The following is a 15,027-nucleotide window of genomic DNA, read 5'->3' on the forward strand; positions in this document are numbered from 1 at the left end:
TTAATTGGAGCATGGTTGTTCAGCAATGATCATTCCATTTTTACACTTGCAAATAATCAACTGAATTACGTTATAAGAAAGAGGATACATAGATGGGTATCTACTACCCTCTACTGGAAAAGGAATGAAAATACAGTCAGTATCACACACAACAGCTAAACAGAACTTTTTTCTTGGGTATGTCTGTATGAACTTTGCACATTTAGATTTTTTAATTTTTGCCCATTCCTCTATACAAATTTGCTCCAACAAAAATTTACAATTGGCTTTAAGTCCAGGAATTCCAGAATACTGGCCTTTTTGAAGGCCTTTTTAAAAGAATTTTTAAGCCATTTCCTTGTACTTCTTGCCATGTGCTTTGGGTTCTTGTCCTGTACTGCAGATAAAAACAGGCAGCAAGCTAGCATTCTGCATGCTTCTTGCACTCTACACCTCATTTACTGCATGTTTCGTCCCCTCAGCGAGGCCTGCTAGTATCTATAAATACATTCATAAAATGACAACTTAAAAGTGGCCTGAAACCTGCAAATTAGATTTATATTGTTGCATTTAGTCTATATCTTGCTCCATTACCAGTGTTGAATTGCTCTCTGGTTCCCTAAATCCTCACAATGGTTTCAACAGGTAATCAATCGTACTTCTCTTAATATGTCAGGCACTGTCTGTATATTCCTCCACAGGATTTGCAGTGACTGAATGTTCATTTTCCCCTACAGCCACCAGGTGGCAAGCTACTGGGACTTAAAAGCCTGTAAGGCATCTGTTTTGCCCCTAGCTGTTTACTCATTTAAAGCTAGTTTTGTTTTGTTTATTTAAAGGGACATGAACAGTGATGAACAGCAGTGAGAGGTGAGGGGTTCATTTGTAGGTGCAGATGAGTGAGATGTCAAAAGAGACTAGGGTGGCCCTGAAGATGGTGGAAAAGGAGCGATGGGACGTGGAGAAGTACACAGACCGTCAGGTCAAGGTGTTACTCCACATAGCAAAGACCTGTAAGACTGTACCAGTGCTTTATGTAGCACTTAAGAGTAAGATATATATTTGTAAGATTTAGTAAAGGAATGAAGTGTGTGTGAATGAGTTGTGAAACAAGTAATTCATTGCAAGAATCAGTCTTATTCTATGTCAGTACATTCTGTCTGAGGTGGTGTTTGCTTTTTGCCTCATTACATTACATCACAATCTCTATAATGATGCTCTCATCCAGAGCGACTTACGGAAGCGGAGAACGTCATTGTTAGTTTCCGGAAAACAAAAAGTGCTTTCCGTGATTTTTTTTGGCAGTTTTGGATGGTAGCCATAATACAGCCTGTCGTCAGTTACTGCGGTCAGTAACAACGGGTGCATCATCAAATACTCAAACATTGCAATGTAGGTTGCAACATGTACCAAATCTAACTTTAAATAATAATAAAATAAAAAATAAAAAAACACACAGTAAACCTGTTTTTAAAAAATATTTTAGTAATGCAATTTGAGCATGCTCTGTTTCTAGGGCGATATAGCTCAGGAGGTAAGACCGATTGTCTGGCAGTCGGAGGGTTGCCGGTTCAAAAAAAAAACCCGCCCTGGGCATGTCGAAGTGTCCTTGAGCAAGACACCTAACCCCTAACCTCTAACTGCTCTGGCGAATGAGAGGCATCAATTGTAAAGCGCTTTGGATAAAAGCGCTATATAAATGCAGTCCATTTACCATTTACCATTCTAACAATGTTTTGTTGAAGGCAAAAATCATGCTCTGTCCGTGATGGACAAAAGTAATTACATGCACCAGCCTATCAATGCATTAACTCATCCTGTATTTGTTTACTAGCAGCAACTGCCCACTGATTTTTTTTTGAAACGTCAAACATTTGTTACTGTCACTAAAGTTGCGCATGTTATTTCAATCATTTCCCACTGCTGAGCATGAGATCTGTTGGTTAACTTAATGTCTTTTTCTTTTTTTAAACACCCAATGATTTCTCTTTTCTTTTAGTTTTCCGTTATTTTTAACAACGTTGACTATTTTCCGTGACAAACACCCAGCTTTAATGTGCGTGGCTGCTTAATCTGTACGGTTTGATAATTTGTTGCTCAGGGAGTTGAAAGTGTGATTCTTGCTGTAAAGAATATATTTTAACATGTATAATAGAAGAAAACATAATCACACTGCTATCCAAGGTGACATTCACCTGACATGTATAAAAGAGCATATTAAGTGTGTGTCAAAGAAATGATATTCCAAAGAGATGTTCCAAAGTTTACCCAGTCAATGTTGTAACAGACTTGTATGCTATGTAAGATCCAGACCTAAAACGCAAATCCATTTGGATCACGAATGGAGAAAGAATACTGTCCTCTGACCTCCACACTCAACTTGGTTAGGTAGCGTTGTCTTGGAATAATCAATGTTCCTTCAACGTGCCTTTGTGTTTTGCTCTCATCTGCTAAATATTATGGAAGTCCCTCGCGAACGGGATATACTGTTGTCGTAACACTGTCTCCATCATTACCCCAAGTGCTCACTGTCCAACGATCCTACCTGCTGCATTATACGCATCCTTTGTTAGATTAAAATGTGTGCGTGTGTTTTTTTTAAACCAGTCGCATCCAAAATAACACTTTCCGCTCAAAATATTCATGTAACACATATTCCCCTCATTTCGACAGGGCATCCCCCTCTTCGATTTTCTGATCATTGCGGCCGCATAATTTTGTGTCACTTTAGTTAAACGGCATTCATTTCTGCAACCAATTTAGTAATTGATGCAGTGAGAACACCCCGTCCGTCCTCAGTAGCTGCCGGTGGTGGCGCCGCCCTCGCCTGCAGTTCCCACAGCAGCTCACAAGCGCTGGTGCCCGTCGCGCACACATGGAGTTTCCATCAGCCGCGCAATCGAGCTACTCCTTCGGAATCCACTTAAGAACATTGAAACTGATATTTAAAAGAACCGCTTGTAAGACCAAACTCAAAAAAGGTCGTTACAGTATTTTTATGCAGTGCAGAGGGATAACTGAAGACTGGAACACCTGTTCGGCGCGCTACCGTCGCGACGTTTTAAGGAAATAATAGAAATAACTGCCACTGCTCTCTAGAGGCATTTGAGAGTTAAATTAACTATACTCTACAAACTGTTAGGACGATTTATTTTATTTTGCACGGGGATCTTTCCAGATGCCGTTGAAAATTTCTTTATCACAGGTGTATGGGAAAGGCTACACTAGGACTTCTACTTCTAACCCACGTTACATTGCGTTTTTAAACATCTACCAGGAACACTGAAGACCATGGAATTGAGCTGCGCATCTGTCACATCGAAACATATGTTTGTTTGGTTTATGACATGTAAGTAGCCTACCGAAGGTAGCTTGGAAATTGTGTAATTCCTTAATTTTCGTTCGAACTTCCACACACAAGCTTGTGAAACGGAACTTATAGCTGGTGCAGGCTCATTTACGGTTGAATTTCACCTGAGCTTACTTTCAGGAAAGCGGATCAACAGTTGTAGGGCATTATTAATAATGCAAATAAGCATCGTGTCATGCAAAGAGCTTCTTGTTGTTATTTTTCCTCTTCTTGTTCTTATTCTTCTGATGTTTAATTTGTGTTAGGCTATTGGCTTCAGTCACAGCAATATGAAGGGCTAATTAAAATGTAACATATTATATTAATACCTGGACAAACAGTTCAAGGGAATTTACATTTTGTAGTTTCCATGCGGCTTGATTTAAAAGGCACTCCCCAAAAAAAGATAACATAAGGCTAAATTGGACCTGCCGTTTTATTCTTCCAAAAAAGTTTAGAATTTCGTCAAACACACAAAGCCTTTGTAAAAAAACATAAAATGTAACAACTATTACATATATTAATGGCTGTGCTTTGAAATTACTTGAACGCAAATGTAGGATACATCAGTAAGCATTACCGTGCAGCAGGATAGTACTGTGGTGTCAGTGATCAGGAAGCATGACTTGGAAGACGGGGGATTCCTAAGTCAATTACTGACGAGGTATTTTGAGCAATGTACACAAACTGTGACCAATAAATACCCAGGTATATACATAAATAATATATAAAATGTAACCGCCATATGTCAAAGCTGATGTTTAATACGCTTGAAATATCCAGTACAGCTGAAACCAGACTGGCTCATTATCTCTTCTTCGCTGTATAGCTGGAGCCAGGCTGTCCTCATTATATTCTGTTTTCATTATAGAGTGCAACTATTCTGCTTTATTATACCTCTTTCCCACGGTAGGGGGAGGGTATAATCTCATATCCTGTTTGAAGAACTTTCATAGGACTGAACTGAGAAGTTTGGAAATGAATGAAAGCCAAGCCATATCTCTTTCAAGAGCAATGCGAAACATTCCAAAGCAAAAAAAAAAAAAAAACACAAAATATTCATTTTTATCTAAAGTGCAACAGTGCAGTGCAGAGATTTAAATAACTGTATTTTCTGTGATCTCGCTTTATGAGATGCAAAACTGAATGAATGGTACAGTCTGGTGTTCATATTAATGGTTGTTCTTTGTGACAATTCTGTGTTCACTGTCGCAGGAAAAAAAAAATTAAAGCTGGTAGCATTTATATAACTCTTCGACAAATGTTAACCTAAATAAGAATTATCTTCCTATAATTTAACACCAATTAGGAATAATTCAGGGCAATCCATTTGCACAGCAAGTTCATGCTTCATATGATCCACATCAGAGAAAGGATTAATTTAAATTAGAGTGAGCCATGAGCTAGGCTATGGTATGGTTGAATGGGCCTTTCTGTAAGCATGTGTTTATGGCACTCATAATGGGTTAAACGGTTGTATATGCGATTTTTAGCCCGTCGTTGGTCCTGTAGCTAAATTAATATAAATCTGCTAAATGGAGCCAAATATATGTGCCCTTGTTTTGCTTTTCCATTACGCTAATATAAGAGATAATGAGAGGGACTGTGGGGAATTGTGAATGAAATTGCCCAGATAGAGGCAACACTTCTCCAGGCTGTTTATATTGCGTTTCAGGCTGCTGTCGAGGGCGGTCATGCTCAGTAAGCTCGCTGGTAGTAATGTTTGGCCTCAGCAGATTTCTAAATTGCAAAACCGTGTGTCATGCAGTAATTTTCCTATGGGCTGTTTGGGTGACTTCATCAGAGCTGTCTTTGTTTTTTTCCGTTCACTTTGTATTCCGGAATGAAAAATCCTGCATTGATTTTTATTTAACTGTTTTACACCACTGAAGGAATTCACAGATTCAGGTGGTGACCAATGGTTAGGTCACGGCATGGCTGGTCACGAAGGTTGCAGTTCACTTCTAGACCCTAAGGATGACACTTCAGGTTTGGACTGGTAAGACAAGCATGGTTGTCCATGTTTGAGCGTGTGGAGCATTCTTGCTTCCAGTGCTGCCGTGCTGCTAAAAATGTACTGCTAGCTTTCTTGAATCTGTTCTAGAATCTGAATGATGTACTGTTGGACCAGACATCTCGAGTAATTTTTTTCAGATCATTCCCAGCTGGTCTTTAAATAAATGGATCCATGCACATTTCATACGCTGCAGTGATAATCATTCTGCTGACCGTATCAAGTTTCAAATAATTTATTGTACATGAAACAGAGACAAAAACAACTTTCGAAGCACCTGAAATGAGTGCTTTGGTAAGATGGAGATTTATTAGCTGAAAATATTGTTATTGTTATACTGTATGTACAGTATAGTGCTATTTTGAGTCTGTATCTCTGAGAACCTGAACACATGTGCTATTCTACTTTGCTAGTTAACTATGATGGCAAACACAGGCATGCATTCTGCTCTGCTTCCTGTCAGAAGCTCAAGATGGTTCAGGGCAGAAAGAGTTATTCTTATCATTAGGAAAATGCTGAACCATGTTAAAAACAAACACATTTCCTTATTCCAGTGTATGCTGGTTATTAGACGCAGTAAATACTGTAGATGGTATAATGATCTGAGCTGGCTTATTTACATCTTTGCAGCTTTAAAGTCTGGATCATACCATAATGTCATAACTTTGGGCCCTGAGGATGAGGAGGACAAAACCGGATGTAAACCTGTCATTTTTAGCCTCCTGAACCTTCAGACTAATACTAAACGGGAACAATTTTATCGCCATTTGCTGCTATTTAGTGGTCCGGAGGGGCTCATTCAATCCAGCACAAGTGTGTGCGTAGAACCTCTTACAGGGGATCAGTGTTTGCGCAGACAACCCAAGTGTGGAAGACTCAAGGGAAACCACTTCATTTTAATGAGCTGAGTTCTTACATCTTGAAGAAGAAGCAGAAGTGAAGTTCATCAGCTCCTCTGTGTGCGTTATGTCACTTCACTTAAAATAATGAGATACACAAACCAAAGAGTCAGTTCCCAATAAAAGAACAGAAACCACCAGTGTCTAAACGCCTGGATGGAGGTCTGTGCCCGGTTTCAGACAGGTGACGTCTTAAGGGCCCGTTTGCTCATTAAAGGCGACTAAACTTAGTGGGTGACGGCCAGCCAGGATCCTCCGGTCTAGCCCCCACCCCCCTTCAGTCCCCCACTCCCTCTCACCGCACCTTTCTGCAGCTTAGTCATTCTGCTTTCATCCCGCCTGTCATAACAAGGCCAGGAAGCCTCACTGCCAGAGGCTCATGATGTCTTAAGACATGATTTCCAGTTTGGTCAGTTCAGAGAAGCAGATCCTTTATTCAGTTGTATTTTCCAGTATTTTTTAAAAATTCCTAGTGTGGGGAGGAAGAGGGAAGTTTGGGGTCATTGTCCTGTTGTAAGGTGAAGTGTTGTCCAATGAGTTTCGAGGCATTTAGTGGGATCTGAGCAGATTAAATATTTCTTTGAATTTCAGAATTCGTCCTGCTGCCCTTTATGATAGTCTATGCACATCTATGCCTACATCCTGGAGAGCGTTCTTGATTGGTTTGACAGTTTGGGAAATAAAAGGGTAAAAAATTGTGTACTGTCTAAATACTTATGGACTACTCTGTACTTGAGAAAAAATAAGAAAATATGTCAAACCATGTCACCTTTTTCATAATAGAAGAAAGTGAGTGAACTAAAAAAAATTCAGTTAAAAATACCTAAGTGGGGATTTATTTGGGAACACTTAAAGTTGTGTAACTTAAAGTGGAAGTTGGGGTTTATTTTTGTTTGACACTTTATTAAAGGTGCTTTGGTGTGTCTTCAATTGTTTTATTTCAGCATTGGGTTTTGTTTAGATTTTATGATGTACTGTATGTTTCCTGGAGCCGATATCCTTTCATCTATTTGTATGCCGACCAAATAGATTGTGAAATACATGTATATGAATATATCTGGGGAGTCAGTTGGCATTAACTGCTTATTTCTAGACTTTATATAGTTTCATTAGTTTTTTTTCTTTTAACTTTCTCCAATGCTGCTCCATCTTTGGGTTTCATATTCAAAATCGTTGGGTTTTATATTCAAATAATGCTCTAATATAACTGTCATATATATTTAATTTACAGTAGTTTCATATTTTCCCTCACTTAAGTGCTTAAACCTTAAGCCATTTTTTCGGATTTATTTTCCAGGGATACTTTCCATTCCATTACCACCACAAATTTGAACAGAAAAACATCTACATCATAGATTATGGAACAAGCGATGTAAATAAGAAATATATTTTGGGATTAGCATGGAAGCAGGTGGATCTATGCCTCCCATTTCCAGAGAAATAACCATGAATATAGCATACATGTTATTGCACATACAAAAGTTAGTACTGATACTGGCCAAGAGGTCAGCCACAAAAGGACAAATGTACTAATCCTACATGTCATTTTACAAGATGAACACTTAGCTGGTGTAAATGTTGTCTGTGTTGTCCAGCCAATCATTTCAATTAAACTCTAACTTAAAATTTTTTAAACCATGTGCATGGACATTTTTCCCTTCTACAGTATAACAGGCCAGATCTTTCCTTCTGTGGAGCTCGACCAACTGAGACCACAGTGTGTCTCCAGTCCAGTTTACAGAACAGGATATAGATTCCTTAATCTAATTCATCAGTGCTATGCATAAAATACAGCCTTCCTAAGTTGGATAATTCCTCTACCAAAGTTGTAACTGTACGAAATGTAAAATGGACACATTATAACATACAGTATCTTCTTTAATTAGCCTCTATATTTGACTCTTTTAAATAGAAAAACTGACGATAACAGACTAAGCCATAGTCATAGTGTGACTACAGTATGTCATCTAGAAAGGGAGGATTTCATTTACCAGGATCATTACATGGTGCATCCATCGCTTCTTTGGTAACTCGAGTCACCTACATTCCATCTGTACCACCTGCGCAGGAAGTACTTCTCCAACACAATGGCTGCGCAGCCCAACCAGTGGACTGTGAGGTGTGCAGAAGCACTGGGATAGGGATTCCAAATAGGAATGACTAGTTGTACGGTAAAAAAAATCTGAGTAAATTGGATTTCTTTTGGAGTGATGGAACATCTCCCTGCCCTTCCTTCAACGACAGAGAGCAAGAACGAGACACAAAGCTACAGGATAATAATAGCTGCGTGAGGAAAAAGCTCATTTGTCATTATCATCACTTGACTGCTCACTGGCTCTGGTAATTGCTGTCACAATGGGGTCGATGCACAGGGAACAAGTAAACATAGAAGATGCATATGCAATTAAAAGAAGAATTAAATGACTTGGAGGGGGGGTTGGGGGCGGGCCTTCTAATGACAGCCCTAATTGTGGTGATTACAGCAATAATCCTATGCAGACATTAACATGCCCACAGTCTTAATTATGTCTACACACACTAGCCCTGCACGTGCCACTGATTGGAACTGTACCACTGCTGGGGTTTATTGGAGCTGTACCACTGCTGGGGTTAAGAGGAGCTGTGCCACTGCTGGGGTTTATAGGAGCTGTACCACTGCTGGGGTTAATAGGAGCTGTACCACTGCTGGGGTTTATTGGAGCTGTACCACAGCTGGGGTTTAGAGGAGCTGTACCACTGCTGGGGTTTATTGGAGCTGTACCACTGCTGGGGTTTATTGGAGCTGTACCACTGCTGGGGTTTATAGGAGCTGTACCACTGCTGGGGTTTATAGGAGCTGTACCACTGCTGGGGTTAAGAGGAGCTGTACCACTGCTGGGGTTTATTGGAGCTGTACCACTGCTGGGGTTTAGAGGAGCTGTACCACTGCTGGGGTTTATTGGAGCTGTACCACTGCTGGGGTTTATTGGAGCTGTACCACTGCTGGGGTTTATAGGAGCTGTACCACTGCTGGGGTTAAGAGGAGCTGTACCACTGCTGGGGTTTATTGGAGCTGTATTACTGCTGGGGTTAAGAGGAGCTGTACCACTGCTGGGGTTTATAGGAGCTGTACCACTGCTGGGGTTTATAGGAGCTGTACCACTGCTGGGGTTTATAGGAGCTGTACCACTGCTGGGGTTTATTGGAGCTGTACCACTGCTGGGGTTTATAGGAGCTGTACCACTGCTGGGGTTTATTGGAGCCGTACCACTGCTGGGGTTTATAGGAGCTGTACCACTGCTGGGGTTTATTGGAGCTGTACCACTGCTGGGGTTATTGGAGCTGTACCACTGCTGGGGTTAAGAGGAGCTGTACCACTGCTGGGGTTAAGAGGAGCTGTACCACTGCTGGGGCTTATTGGAGCTGTACCACAGCTGGGGTTTATAGGAGCTGTACCACTGCTGGGGTTTATAGGAGCTGTACCACTGCTGGGGTTTATTGGAGTTGTACCACTGCTGGGGTTTATAGGAGCTGTACCACTGCTGGGGTTTATTGGAGCTGTACCACAGCTGGGGTTTATTGGAGTTGTACCACTGCTGGGGTTTATAGGAGCTGTACCACAGCTGGGGTTTATTGGAGTTGTACTACACGGTGTTCATTGGTATTACTGGAGCCAGTCACCTTCGGGGTTCTGTTAATATCCTGTTTGGATGTATCTGTTTTTTTCTATATTTTTTAATTTCCCTCCATGATCGTCTCTTTCCTTGTAATTCTACACATGTACAAATTACTGTAGCTGCAATTTTTTGAGCTCACTTACCTTGTTTGTAACATTCTCAAAATGCTCTGTTCCTCCCCTCGCTTTCCATGCAGAAATATACAGTAGCATGCAAGTGCAAATACTTACGTCTGTAAAGTAATCTTGCTTTAAATTCATTTCAGTTGAAAAACAAAGTTTCTCTTGTTTTTCTCCCTCTCTCAGTCATCGGTGGAGCGTATCTCCTCGGCTCAGTGACAGGCTGTGGGGCTGCTTATGAACACGCCATCGATTACTTCTGCCTGGCCAAGTTTAGACTGGACATGCAGGCCCTGGACCAACGGCGCTGGTGCAGCTGGGAGGACACGATAGAGTAAGTGTCTGCGCAGCTGGGGGGATACAGTACAGCAAGTGTCTGCGCAGCTGGGGGGATACAGTAGAGCAAGTGTCTCCACAACCAACAGGACACAGTAGATGAAGTGTCTACGCAGCTAGAAGAACACAGTAGATGATGTGTATGCGCAGCTGAGGGGGGACACCGGTGCTCCACTTTGCAGTCATAGCATAGCGACTTTCACACCTCTACACACCATCATCCTCTACTCCAGGGGCACCTGAAACACACTGATGCTGCAGCTCTGTTTTACGCTCAGTTTGCACCCACACACCACCGATCTTTGCCCAGCAGTGTGACAGTCTCTGTCAAAGCTGTCAGACACATTGAGGAAATCAATCTAAAGTTCATACACGGCTGACTAATTATTAACCTTCCAGGGTCATGAACGCTGTTGCTAAATAGATGAAAAAAAGAGGAAAAAATGAAAAACGTTTCTAGGAACTCAATTCAATTAAATTTTATTTGTATGGCACATATTACAAAGCAGCGTTACAGAGACTTGAACCTGAACCCCCCCAAGAGTACGCCTAGTGCAACAGTAGCAAGGAAAACCTCCCTGTCTAGTGATAGGAATAATCCTCAAGCAGGAGCTGTCAATCAGCCTTCTGACTCCAGCTCTGGGTAGGTGCCCGACACAGGGGAATATAGTCATTAGGGGCTCAGGTATGTCGATGTGCAAAGCAGGAGAAATACGGGTGCTTGTATGCAATAATAAATAAATAAAAATCCCAGTGGAATAAGGCTGTAGCAGCATAGCTAGAGGAACAAGGTTCCAACAACACCGCCATGAGGGCAGCCTTGAGACAGCCGCCACCAGACCATGACTGGATCAGCTTAACACAGGGGTGTCCTTGAAGGATCTAGTGACAGCTCTGACAGCTCTGTCTACCAGTGACTCTATGACTTATGTCAGCTGCCCATTCCTGTCCCTCAACTATAAGGCTGGCTAAGCCAAGATTTAAATACTGTATGGAGGGAGCGTCTACACCATGAACAAGACTGGGCAAACTGCTCCATATGAAAGGAATACAAGAGAAGGCTCTTCCACTTAAGGTACCTGAGCTAGTCTAGGAATAACAAAGAGGCTTGTGTCCTACAAGTGGAGTGTTCATGCAGGATTACAGGGAAAAAGAATATCATTCAGTTACATGGGAGCAAGCCCATTTAAAGCTTTAAAGCACAGAGAAGTCTACCATAGCTTTGTTTGTCTTTTTATAGTTTTATTTCTATTGGGAAAGCTCCCAATTGTAATATTGGCCTTCATTAGATTTTTTTTGAGAAAAGCATTATCTTCTTTCTTTACATTTTAGGGAGCGCCTTGTCTTAGTTGATTTTTTTTCAACTCAAGAATGGGTGTTTGTGTGAAGTTATCTCCCAATGACACACATAAGATGAGTCATTGTGGCAATTAAATTCATGTAAATGACAAATATGCACAACCAAGAATTAGCAAGTGAAAATGGCAATTTCCCAGGTAGCAGCTGTTTGCACTTTTCACACTCCGTAGGTGCTTTGTGAATCATCCTTCACTTTTCCCCCCAGAACTAGTGATGGTTTAACAGGCAAAAAATGCATCATAACCTATTTATGGATTTCAGTTTCCTTCCGCCCACCTAAATGAATGCAGAACTGACTGGGCCTTCATATGCATACACATTTTAGTTCATTGAATAAAGTTTCCAAAGACACTGAGGTTCTTTTGTGTGCATCGCCCACTCCTCACAGTCACATGGTGCACCATTCTTTCCCTTTTCTCTCTCCTTTTCTTCTTTTATAAATGGAGGCAAGCCTCTTAACAATTCAAAATGATAGTCTTAGTGTGGATGAAGAAAAAGAAGAGGGTGGAGGGGTAGCCACAGGACTGTAGCCTGCAGTGCTGTCAACCTGCAGCAGAAATATTTCTTCAACCGAACAGAACCACCCATATTTGAGAAAAAAACTGCTGGTAGATCAACTATTTAGTTCGCTGTTTGATGAACACATCACTGGTGACAAGGTGAAATAAAAAAATAAAAAACATCAAAATGTATATAACAGAAAACTACTAATAGTAGTAGTTTTGACTTAAAATTTATATTTCTAATAAAATTTGTTTTATTATTGCCATTGATGGAATTGAATGAATGTTGCAAAGAGCATGTTTAAACAAATCGTATATAGCTTGATCCCATTTTATGACATGGTTTCCTGACTATCATTTAGCTTGCCTGCCAGCTAGCAAAACAGCTAATAGTTTTGTCCGAAAGCTAACCAGTTATACATTTCCTCATTCAAAAACCCAAATGTAACCACCTCCTTTCTACTTTAGTCTATGATCAAATTTCATTTTTGTACCCTTAGCTCATTATTCATGTTCATGAATTGAGTGTGCCTTATCAGATAATGATGTATAACGCCAAGAAAAGGCATATTTCTTCCATGGGCATGTAGATTCAAGTCAAATTTTTTTTTTTTTTTTTTTAATGGTAAAATTGCCTGTTTCATTGCTGACCAGTACACTGTGGATCAGGGGCCGAAATAGATACGCTCAGTGAAAGCATGTGGTGAGCTGCCCACGCACATTTCAGTGGATATGTATGCGCATGCTGGTGTGTGGCCTTTCTGAAATGACAGAAGATGATTTCAGAAGTTGTGTCTGTGCTCCTGAAAGCCACCTGTCAATTACCCATCATTCATCTCTGTTACAAAAACCAGGGGTGGGTGGCAGCTAGGGCACAACCACAAAGACTGAAACTCAGTACTGATCTTTTTAAAAAAAATGTAAATGTCACCAAGACATTTAGCAAACTGTTCATATGCTGTTTCTACACCGCTTCATATGCCCTATAAATGTAGAGAAATTATTTATCACAAGCACACTGCCTGGTGTCCAGCATTCAAATGGCTGGCCCTTACCCAAACACCCGGGGTGCGTCCCAAAACGTTTCACTCCTCACCTCCTTTCCTCCACTCCCCCACTACCACTCGTCTCCTACACAGAAGTGTGTGGAGTAAGGGAGGGGAGGAGGGGAGTGGAGGAAAGCAGAGGACGAGGAGGAGTGAAGAAAATTGAGACAGCTTATCTGCTTCTCTGTCATCAAAGGGTGATGGCGACTACTGATGAAATAGCCCTATCATAATCGTTTTACAGAGCCAACAAATACTGTCATAGTCAGTCACAGATATTACATGTGGTCAGCCCATTTTAAAGCTGCAAAATAGCATTTAGGTTTCAAGTAATTGCTACAGTAGGGTCTTAGTTTTTTTAATATAAAAGTTGATAAATAATTTTTTTTCCTATGAATCTATGATGGATTAGGCAATCTGGGAGGCAGATCATCCTGACTTGCCTCTACACCTCCCTCTTCAGGTTGTATTGGGAATTGACTAACTGCACCTACATAGTGGCTCTGAAGATGGACTGCTTCTGGCCCAACAGGCAGGTGGACCTTTTTTTCATCCAAGTCCACCAGCTCTACTTCCAGAACTGCTCCCCAACAGGCCGGCTGCTTCAGGACCCGCCAAACGGGATCCTTGGACCCTTCATCCTGATCCCGGTTCTGGTGACTCTGCTCATGACTGCCCTGGTGGTGTGGAGGAGCAAACGCAGTGAGGGAATGGTCTAGGACAGGGGTTTCCAAATTCTGACCAAGGGGCCCCGCATTTATGCCGGGTTTGTACTTCTAGACAGTGTCTTGATTGGTTAAGATTGTGAAAACGTGAGTGTAACTCTGTGCTTAAACTGTTTTCTGATCAGAATGTAGGTTTGGTTCACTGCAATGCGTTTTCATTTTGAAATCTTCTGTCTCAGCGTGTTTTCATTTGGAGTCTGTACCCAGGTCTCCATGCTTTTGGCATTTAGGACACAATTGCGCTTCCCTTTCATCTGATTACTGATTATAATGACATTATAAAACCTTAAATTAATACAGGATATTTTTTCTTAATTGCCAGTATATCTCTTTCTTGCTTCCTGCTGATTAGATGGCAAATTATCCCAAGCGTATAATTCTTAACTATTATCTTATTAATTATGAAATTCTTATGGTCGATTAAGGTAAGAATGAGAGCCAGCATACACAGGGAGGCCCAGGACTGAGTTTGGAACCCCCAGGGGCCTGATCTTACCTTTCTGGCCTCTTCCAAGGATGGGCCACCATTGGCTACCACCAGCAGCAATGCCAAACAATTGCTATGTGCAGACATACAGTAGAAAAACTGCACAGACTCTAAATGCTGCATATAAGTGGGAGAGAACTGATAATGTCTCAGGAGACAAGCCTGCAGGACTGTATCCTTTCTCCTGGAGGTACTGCAGCTAATAATTTATTATAAGTAGCATTATCATGTAATTGATGGACTGCACTTATCAAATATAAGTTGGCAAGCAAATCTGCATGGTTATCACGATTGCTTATTGTTTTTTACCACAAACTTACCTGTGACCTCACAAGGATATGGTTTCTGTACTGTCAGTCAGTGTGGCTTTCTGTCACACTCTCTCCTCACTGGAGATCTGCAATGATATGACAAGAATCCCTGTTTGAAGGGTTAGAGGGTTGTGTGGTCATTTCAAAATTGAACCCTAAAATTCTGATCTCTGACACTGCTGGGAGAGAAGCTGTGTGGTTTTTTTAGTCTCCAGGAACTCTGCATTTTATGGACTGTAAATTT

The sequence above is a fragment of the Anguilla rostrata genome, chromosome 15 (assembly GCF_018555375.3).
Source record: "Anguilla rostrata isolate EN2019 chromosome 15, ASM1855537v3, whole genome shotgun sequence".
NCBI classification, from domain to species: Eukaryota; Metazoa; Chordata; class Actinopteri; order Anguilliformes; family Anguillidae; genus Anguilla; species Anguilla rostrata.